The sequence below is a fragment of the Limanda limanda genome, chromosome 9 (assembly GCF_963576545.1).
Source record: "Limanda limanda chromosome 9, fLimLim1.1, whole genome shotgun sequence".
NCBI lineage: Eukaryota > Metazoa > Chordata > Actinopteri > Pleuronectiformes > Pleuronectidae > Limanda > Limanda limanda.
Genome location: NC_083644.1, coordinates 12,606,380 through 12,617,026, shown reverse-complemented (window position 1 = coordinate 12,617,026; position 10,647 = coordinate 12,606,380). Strand labels below are relative to the sequence as shown.

Sequence of the window (10,647 nt, the reverse complement as noted above, 5' to 3'; positions counted from 1 at the left end):
CTGAAGTGTTTCATTCTCGAGATAAAGCCTCTCCTCTTGCCAATAGTTATTAGGCAATCGTTAAGACTCCAGCCTTGGGGCTAAAGATTTACCTTTTGTTAAGAAATAATAGTAGACAGTTCTTGAAAAGGTTTGAAATACTGGATTTAGCAGATCAAACAATTTGGAGTTATAACACACTGTGCTAATATGTTATAATATCACTTTTAGACAGTTAAACCTGCTCCTGTTTCACAGTTGTGTGAGAAACTGAACCACAGTGCAGCACAAGCAGCAGCCAGTTGTTTCATTTAACGACATCCACACTGACAGCCTGCATCGGTGCACAAAGACAGGATTCCTACTTAACCCTGAGACATTTTGAATTTGTACTCTACTACGCCTCTTTCCACACACTGAACAACCAACTGGACTGGAAATTGTAAAAATAATTTATCCAGACGTGCGCAGGAACACAGTCTCCCTCTCTTTACCTTCAGTTGGTGGTCAATGAGCATCTCCTCCTCCTTCTCTTTCCCTCCTCCTCCTTTCCAACGCCCGTTGGTCATAATAACTTTGAATTAGCTTCCTGGCTACCTCCCTTAATAATGCCTGATAGGCTTGCATTCTGGCTGCAGGGGGAGTGACAAGTTGTACATAGAATTAGCACCTTGCAGTTACTTACATTAATAGTAACTGTACTGAAATGCATTGTATAACTACAGTGCATAAAAAGGAAGCACTTGGCATGGACAAGTTGGTGTTTACCTTGCTCCTCTTCTTCTGCTGATACCGGCCTTAAGGAGACAACAGACATAAAATAAGTACACACATTGAACACACACACGAAAAACTCTATTAAATACAGTACAACATGACAGTTTGTATGGTTTTAAATTGCCATTTATTATCACACTGGCATTTAATTATCACGGCACACATTTACACTGCACTAAACTGTAAGTGTAAAGTGAAAATAACAAAACCAGTCAGAATGACTTGTGAACGAATATCATTGGAGCGGTCTCAGACTCATATTCTGACTAGAATCATGAGTATGACAACGTCAGGCTACGAAGACCCAATCAAAATGAACACATCATTTCTGTTTCCTCTAGAATCTAGAATCTCTCTTTGAGAGGACTCGTTACTCCTGAGTCCTTGTAAGGATTCGTTCAAAGTGAACTAATCGTTCACGAACGACTCATCACTATGTGCGAGTACCCACGACGAGCCGGAGGGGGATGCACTTACCCCACAGGCCGGGGTTGTTGTTGGTCGTCGTTTGGAGGAGCGTCTGCCATTTTCTGTCTGATCGAATTGTGGCGGGAAAACAGCTCCACCGGCCCTGAAATACGTAGTACGGTGGCCCTGAAAGCTCAACGCACAGCAATTTAGGAAAACACATACAAGTTGTCAAAACACCAGCAAATTAAGAAAACATCTTCATCAATTTCACAACACCACACAACACATTACAGAAACGCGCAGCAAATACAAGAACGCGCAGCAAACACAGAAACGCGCAGCAAATAGAAGAAACGACATCGGAAGTGTTTCAGGAGGACACCTAAAAGTGACGGACAAACCGGATGTTGTTGTTGCAGCCGTGTGGACTTGCTAGTGCCGTGTACCATCCAATACTGGAAACTTAACTAATCTGTAAGTTTTTGTTTATTTTCATAAATAATCAACTTTATTACTGTAAACTGTTAACCCCCCCGAGACATAAACGATCTCAAGTAGCATGTCTTTCGGAGGAATGCCTCCTCAATAGTTTGAGCTAGAGACATGCCGTTTTTTCCTGTTACTCTGAAGAAACAGCGCTATAAGCAAGCCCCTGTTTATGAGTAATTTACAGTACTTAGCATTCATATTCTTCCTTTTCTCCAGGCATTGTATTGTCCATATTGTGGAACCCAATTTGTTGGATGAGGTGGACGTTTTTGTGGCTCCTGTGGCAGCAACATTACGTTTTTGGCACCTTTTGTAGAAGATGGTAAGCTCTTCACTAGTATTTGAGTTTAAATGTCTTCTTTGTGCATGATGTGGTACTGTGTTAATGAATGATGTAGACTTACTTTTGTAAGTCATGCCTGTGAAAAAATTATCATTCTTGTATGTTAAACGTCCCTCTTTTAGGTTAAAGGTAAATTAAGAGTGTTTCCCAGGCCAACCTAAATGCAACAGGGCAATAATTAATTATATTAATGACTGTGTGTTTGCCCTGCAATGACATGTTAAAATGGCTGCTGTGTAAAGGGCCTGTTGTGAAAGGCTCTTTACACCATCGGTAAACCCACACAGGTGACAAAAGCATGCAAGTAGGTTTCTGTGTCCTGACTTTTAAGCTTAATATGCTTAAATACAAAACATTATTGGGATGTTTACATCATTGTTAAAGATGGTAATGTTGAAGATGAAGTTATCATTGTCAGTTAGGCTTTGATGCTGGTAATATGACATGCCAGTTGAAGTTGTGCACACATTGAGCAGACTACTAGCACTTCTGTCCGTCCTGGGAGAGGCCTCCCTCACATGTGGCTCTCTGAGGTTTCTACGTATTTTTACCTGTTAAAAGGGTTTTTAGTAGTTTTTCCTTCCTCTTGCTGAGGGTTAAGGACAGAGGATGTCACACCTTGTAAAGCCCTATGAGACAAATTGTGATTGGTGAATATGGGCTATACAAATTAAATTTGATTGATTGATTGACTCAATACTTTACAGTATATGTGTGTATCAAACAGTTGACCGTATTTTTTTCTTTCTTGCGACGGATAAATTTGTGTTTTTCTTATTAGTTTTGTCTCTGCATTCCTAATGACCCTGTTCTATTTTCCCTTCTGGCCCAGGACCCATATCGGATGAAGTCACGGGGAGAGGCCTCATCCACAAATATTTCTCACCGAGCTGAGGGAAGTTCCTCCTGCAACTATACAGCCACAGCCACAGATACTTTTTCAAAAGACCTCACGCTTTCCTGTGGCGAACGTATACTCAAATACAATTAAGATTCCGATCTTACAAAGCTATGAAGACTTTCAAGAAGCCATGGATTTTGGAATACAAAATGCCCCTGGGTTTGTGCTTCCTTAAAGCCCAAACCGTGGTTCACCGAAGTTAATGTTTAACTATTTGTAACCCATATGGATACCAGACCCATATATATCATTTAGAGAGAGTTTACCGTGCCCCACCACAAGGTGGCGCGTTAGCCCTGCATCCATGGTCACGACCACACAGCGTGTCCTCTACCTGAGACTCACTCGAGACATTGACCGAGAGAGCTGCCCGTGCAGTGAGCTGACCAACCTGGGTATCAAAGTGACGTAAATCTCATAAATTAATGAATAATCCCCACATAGTATACTGATAAATCTCTTGTTTATTAGGAGAGAGCTTTGTGCGTTTGTACGAGAGAGAGAGAGAGCGGAGCTGCTTCAGCCGTGTAGGCCTAAGCCTCTGTTGGACTCCGGTAAGCTACATGCTAACGCTAGCTCGTTATTAGCTTGTTGATGTTAGCTCAGATGAACATGCTGCTTACTGAGATACTTTCATAAAACCAATCGGAGTTAAAGGAATGTTCCTAATGTTTAAACCAACCGTGGTACTATCTGTATCATTGTGATATGTGGGAAAATAGCTTCTAAAAGATCGCTAGCTACCGCGCTAACGCTAGTCGCGAGTAGCATTGCTAAATCTAGCTCAGATGTTCAACGGTGTTCAACATAGCTAATGGGTAGCTGGCTAAACTACCAGGCCACCACAATATTTAATGATAGAAACAGAGATGGACTATGATGTCAGGGTGTAATAATATCGATCTGATATAATTTACTGTGTACATAATGTGATTAATCCATGGAGGTCAGTGAATTGATACAGTTCATTTACAGTTAAAAAGATAAATATTGCTTAAGACTATAAATACTGCTTAAAGAGATAAATAAGTGTATTTATGTTAAATATAAGTACATGATGAATGATTGTGTTAAAATATTTGTACTGTAAATGTGTACATCACCATTTAAAATGATTGGAACAATGTACTGCATTTGGATATGTATATGCAGAGAATCAGAGTTAGAGTCATGTGATGAATATGAATAATTTAAATCTATTGTCTGCACCATGCGTGTAGATTGTTTTTTTTTATAGATTGATAAGAATTCTGAACCCTTGGTGGTTCAGTGGCGAGCCAGGCGATTGACAGCGGACGGAGATCGGGATCCACTCCAGACATCTCACTTTCCTTTGATACAGAATCAGATAAGAACGTTCACCATAAAACCTACCCGGGTAGTAGAACAAACACAGGGTTGAAACCCCATCTTCTGTTATAGAAGAAAGAACACTTTTCTTTGAACTTTGTTTTATTATTTTATTTTATTGAAAGAGCTCTATTGTTGTTTTTGTTCCCAATGCTATGCACTGTTAAATAATAATTGTTTGTAAGGCAATAAATGATCACTGTTCAATTTCCAGTCAGAGTCCGACTTCCTGAACCTAGAGGAATGGGAGTTGCCTTCTTCCATTAGGGTTAAAGGTGCTACATATTATATTCAAATGCTGCAAATGTGCCACTTATGTTCTGTCCAGTGAAGCAATGCAGACATGTTCATATCAGTCTTAGTTTTTAGCCTGCAATTTGTTAGTTATCAAAGTTTCAAGCCATTTCATTAAACCAGGCACATTCAGGTTGGGAGAAAGAAATAAGAGATATTTAATTTTTTTCGTATGGGTAGAAAATCGATGTTTAAATTTTCATTTCATTCTTTTTCTCCTGTCCATGAGTAATTTTTTGAAAGCTGATTGCAGGACGTGTTGGTAAAATAAAAGTTTTTCCCGGCAGAGATGTCAGCACTGAAGGCATTTTAAGTTCATAGGAGGGGACCACATTTTGAGTGTACTGTTACACTGTTCAATGTCTTGAAGAACTGTTTTATTTTGACATGTTACAGTTTTCATTAAAGACCACAGGGTTTTCCATGTGTGGTACATTCATTGCGTTGACAAACCCTAATATTTACAAAAAAACTGACGTTACAGAACAAATACACAAGGCTGTTGGATGTTAGTTAATTTTTATAATAATTTATTTACATAACACGTGTTTGTCTACCAGTCAAGTTTTGTTGCAGAACCAGGAGCTGAAGATTCTAAAGTCCAGACATATTCTTAAATAATATGTAATTCACAACAGCAGTTGTCCAGTTGACTGGTAGAGCAAGCCCACTCTGTCTCTCCAAGCCTGCAAAATGACCTTGGAGATCAACATCACCAAACAGACTGCGCGGAGCTGGCAGTACGTCATCGAACTGGTGTAGGGCTTCCTGGGACACTGGGAATCCGCATTCTCTTCCGTCAAACCTAAGGCCAGTCAGAAATCAAAACGCGTTAAGTCAAGTCATTGCAAATTGATCATTTAACCCTCCAAAAGGAAGGCAAAAATGCTAAATAAGAATTATAATTCAAACTAAGTCTGTTTTTCAGTTGTCATAAAATGTAAACAAAATTTCTGTTGACATAAATGAGCCACAAGTTAATTAATAGGTTGACAACAGCTCTTTCAGTCAAATAAGGTCATATTTGCTTCTACCACAAGGCACTTTTTGGTATTTATCAGATAAATTCACCTTTTTGCTTTGTACATTTTAAATGTAGGTTTGGTGTGGAATGGTATTTTTTTGTTTTTGTGTAACAGCATCTGAGTTCTCTTTGGAAAGAAAGAAATAATTTTCATACTTAAATTAAATGGGTTTATCGTCACGTGAGGAATTTGTCATATAGGACCAGTATACCAAGGGTGTTAGCAAAGTCTCAGTGCGGGACCCAGTAGAAGTTGCAGCGCATCTCAGTATACACTTGATCTGCTTTAGGCATCACACACATTGTGTTCAAATTAACACAAGTGAAAATTCAATCTAATATTTACTAAACATGGTCACATAGCACATACGTTAATGTATAAACTGTTTGATACATTAACGATCCCAAGAGGACTATGACAGGATGGGGCAGACTGTTCCGGCTTAGAGATGGCGTTGTGCCAACCATTTTCAACTTTCCAGCTCATCTTCAAAGGGTATGTGTATCATTGACCAACAATAATTGAAGGTGTATAAGATTGATGTATCAATATAAATATGTGATTAAATTTCACATTTTTGTTTTTTGTTTCTGCAAGTTATATAATGTGTTGTTTATTACAGCACATTTTAGACATTCAAAACTTCTTTACTGTTTATTTTAGTCGGTAGCAACAAGAACCACAACCACTTCTAGAAGGGCGGATGACCATCTGCCAATGGACTTGATCCGTGACGTTGTGAGTATTTGCCTGTGGAATGTCACAAACTAATGATAGCATCATATGGCTTGTTATATTAAATCCTTTATCTTGGTGGTACCCAGAAAGGTCTATGATGGTGTTAGAAGTCTAAGAGCCCAATATTATTTGAGGTGGTACTCATTCTAAAAAGTTTGAAAACCACTGGCTATCTCACTTTCTCTGTCACTCATACACTGGAATGAATAAACATATGTGAACATTGAAACTACACCCAGGGGTGGGAACCTTTACCCTTTTGTCCAGAGCCACAATACATATTTTTGCCTGATAAGTGGAGGAGCCTATACACATTTCTTAAAAGTATGCTGTTGTGTTTTCTGTTGGAGAATTTGAGAACCTTAAAATGTATTCAGGCTCACAGAATTGAAAAGTGAAGATTGAATTGTTGAAAAAGTTATTCATTTCCGTATTACTATAATTTATATATTTTTTTATTTGTATATTTTGCCAAAACGACAGGGAGCCACTGGAGAGAGGAGATTGGAGCGCAAGCGGCAGGCCACTGACCACTTATATGCATTGCCTGCTTCCCCTAAGGCTATAAAGGCCAAACTTGAAGAAGCCTCAGCAAGAGTGAGGAAGCTGCAGCGGGAGAAGGCTAATGCCTTTACGAGAGAAAATAGGGCCAAGAACAACATGCAGGCTCTTCTGGAGAAACTGAAGGAGAAAAATCTCATCAACAAAGAGCTGAAAGACAAGCTTGAATGCTACTCAGGTAAAATAATAAAACAAATGTTTTGTGTATTTTATGTTCTTTGTTGGCTTCCTAGTTACTATTAAAAGGAGACCTACTGAATCACTGTTGCTAATTGAATTTCAGATCTTTCGGTTCATCTCCTGTCGAGGCAGGGCGTAGAGTACACCAAGGCCCAGAGAGATTTTGCCCTTATGCTCTATCTGCATGGTCCAAAGGCATATCACTACCTGAGAGATACTCTGCATATTCACCTGCCACATCCCAGTTCATTACAAAGGTATTCTTCGTGATGTCTAATTTTACACTGAATTACATTAAGCACTACAGACAATATAGGGATGCTTGGGTTAGTGGTTAAATGGCTACGTGGTTAAATGTCTACTTTTTAATTTTGCAAGGTGGCTGAGGTCTCTTGATGCCAGACCTGGTCTCAATAAAATGATGTTGGAAATGCTGGAAAGACGGCGTCAGGAAGATGAGGTCAAATACGGATGTGTCACTCTGATGCTGGATGCCATGTCCATCAAAAAACACGTTCAACATGATCCTCAGACACAAACAATGTTTGGTTATGTGGACATGGGGGATCGATTGAATGAGACTGACATAGCTTCCGAGGCTCTTGTGTTTATGGTGGTTGGGCTTCAAGGTTATTGGAAAGCTCCAATTGCATATTATTTGACCAAGTCCCTCACACCAGAATCACAGAAAGTGTTAGTAGAACATGCATTAGAAGAGCTGCATCATCGTCAGATAAGGGTGGTGTGCATGACAATGGATGGTCATGCATCAAATGTCAGTATGTGCTCCCAACTTGGGTGCGATCTAAAAGCAGACCCCTGTAAGCCCTTGAAGACCCATTTCCCACATCCAGTAACCCATGACAAATGTTCGTGAACGATTAGTTCACTTTGAACGAATCCTTACAAGGACTCAAGAGTAACGAGTCCTCTCAAAGAGAGATTCTAGATTCTAGAGGAAACAGAAATGATGTGTTCATTTTGACTGGGTCTTCGTAGCCTGACGTTGTCATACTCATGATTCTAGTCAGAATATGAGTCTGAGACCGCTCCAATGATGGACGCTTGCCACATGCTGAAGCTGACACGCAATATGTTGCAGGTAGATGCTCATTATTGCCTATCTTCTCTGGTTGACTGTTCTGCTTTTTATACATTTTGATTGTATTTACATAATTGTGCAGACTATGGTTCTTTACAGTTGACGTGTGCATTATTCTGCAGGCATACAGCCCAATTAGAAGCATAACTGGCAGTATCAATTGGAAGTACATAGTTCAGCTGAACAATGTCCAAAAGAAAAGTGGACTACATGCTGCCAACCGAGTTACAGATAAGCATGTGAACTTTGCTAATCAGAAGATGAAGGTATGTTTGCATGATGGTTTATGTATAGAGGGCCGCAATAGAAATGGGCTCTAGGGCTTTATTGTGTTTTTATACTTTTTGATGATTTTCGCATCTTGTGGCGCTAATGTGCTCTTCATTTCTCCTTATAAACTCAATCAAGGTCTCCCTGGCTGCTCAGACTTTGAGTAACTCTGTGGCAGTGGCGCTCCGCACCTTGCAGGACGTGGGCTATGCAGAGTTCAAAGGTTGTGAGGCTACTTCAGAATTGATTAAAGTAATGCAGCTAGGGATTTGCATCATTGACAAAAAACATTTCCCAACATTCTACTGTTCTTACCAACATTTGAGTGATAATTGCTTTAACCCCTTTAACCCTTTAACACCCACCCTCCCTTTGTAGTTGATCTGCTGGTCAGCTACCCCCAAAACGAGGGTTGTTAAATGTGAATGCCACCAGGAGTAACCCGTTAACTTTTTCTTTTCTTTTTTTTCAGTTTTGGCATCAGGAACGATTAAATAATTATGACCCTCCTCAAATTCAACAATATGCAAGAACTTGGATAAAACTGTTTATACCTACCACATACTGTCCTCAAAAGCACCCTTATTGTCACATCTCAGATTTACAGGTTTAAAGCAATGTAGCAATTTAATTTTAAAAAGCATAGCCACAGAGGAAATGGAGAGAAAGAAAACTATGCCTCATACTTGGGTGTTTACTATCTGAAACCTGTTGACACTAAGTTATAGTGATGATTTTCAGTGCTTTCTGTTAATATATATATTTGTTTATAGATAACAGACACGCTGTTTGACATCTTGAACAGTCGCAATCCCAGAGCCAGAGGGTTCAAAGCCCCCCTTGGTTCTAGGAATTGGACAAGCACCAGGGAGTTCTTCATAAAAGCCAGGGGGTACTTGCTCACTTTGAAGATGGAGGATGGCAAACCCCTTTACCGAACAAAGAGGTCTTTTAAAATAGTGACTGTTCAATTAGTGATGCACTGACACCAGAATGAGACTGATGATTTAGAAAATAGGGGTTTATTTTATTCTTCGTTAGATATATACAAGTTGATAATTTAATGATTTGTAAATTGATTAAGGTAAAACTCTACCGGTTTCATTGCATCCCTCCAGTCCAATTTATAAGTTCAACAGATGCTATGTTCTCTTGTTTATCTACTATCTTCTGCATGGAGTTCAGATGCTCTGTCCTCCTGTCTGCATCAAGTTCATAAGATGGTCTTTTCTGTCTGCGTCAATTCAAGTTCATAAACTGGTACGTATTATATATTATTCATATGATACTATCTTGCTCCAATGTGTTTGCTGCCTGCAAAATTGTCTGTGTTCCAATTCTCTTGTATTCAGTTTTTTCTCCCCAGATATCGGTGTCATAACGGTAGGTATTGCATGGTCTGCATGTTAATTTGCGAATTGATTCAAGAAGGTTTAGTGTCCTAAAAGTAATTTTAAGGATCCTAAACCTCACACTGATTATACTTTAAGGTCAGGGATGCAAACTAGTTAGCCCCCCCCCCCCCCCCCCAATGGCAATGAAGGGAAGTGCTGCTCTGGGAGCATTCACTATTTTCACCCTATACTGTTAGTTTGCATCCCTGCTTTCTTGTGTCCTGTTTTGGCAGAATCATCATAGTAATACAATATTTGCTTTTGAAGGTTCCTCTCTGTCCTGGGCTACATCATAAACATTGACACGTTGCTGTCGATGGTTCCTGTGCTGCTTGAAGGACAGCGATATGTCTTAACCTACAGATTCAGCCAGGACCACTTGGAACTTCTCTTTAACTCCATCAGAGCATCCGGTAGGGTTCATAATTTATATTTACCAGCCGCAACACTAAGTGACACAAAGCTTCAGCAAATGCTTGTATTGTTTTCAGTTGGTCGGTCCATATGTGTACCTCGAAGTTTCACAAACTTTTTTTTTCCTAGTATTTAGAAAAATGTCTGTGTGTTTGACTATCTGTTTGCAGAATTTATCACCACTGATACAGTCTGAATTGTTTGATAATGTCATTCAACTTAATTTATGTGGAAAGATCATTCAGGGGTGGCTAGTTCTAATTTGTCTTTTTTTTTAAGCATAAAACATTTTAAAGCATATATTGAATATCTGTGTAATATACTCATATATCTTGTGTTTTTTTTAAGGTGGCTGGAATAACAACCCCAATGCCAGCCAATTCAAATACATATTTAGGAAGCTGATGGCCCGGTGTGGA

General features: G+C 39.4%; 1 long non-coding RNA gene across 1 annotated transcript; it reads left to right on the top strand.

Annotated features, from left to right (window-relative positions):
* Positions 1–2,839: 2,839 nt before the first annotated feature.
* LOC133010883 (uncharacterized) lies at positions 2,840–4,913 on the top strand. The gene is made up of 3 exons (XR_009680700.1): positions 2,840–3,295; positions 3,372–3,454; positions 4,121–4,913. It is a non-coding gene; the product is annotated as an uncharacterized LOC133010883 (long non-coding RNA).
* The last annotated feature ends 5,734 nt before the right edge of the window (positions 4,914–10,647 follow it).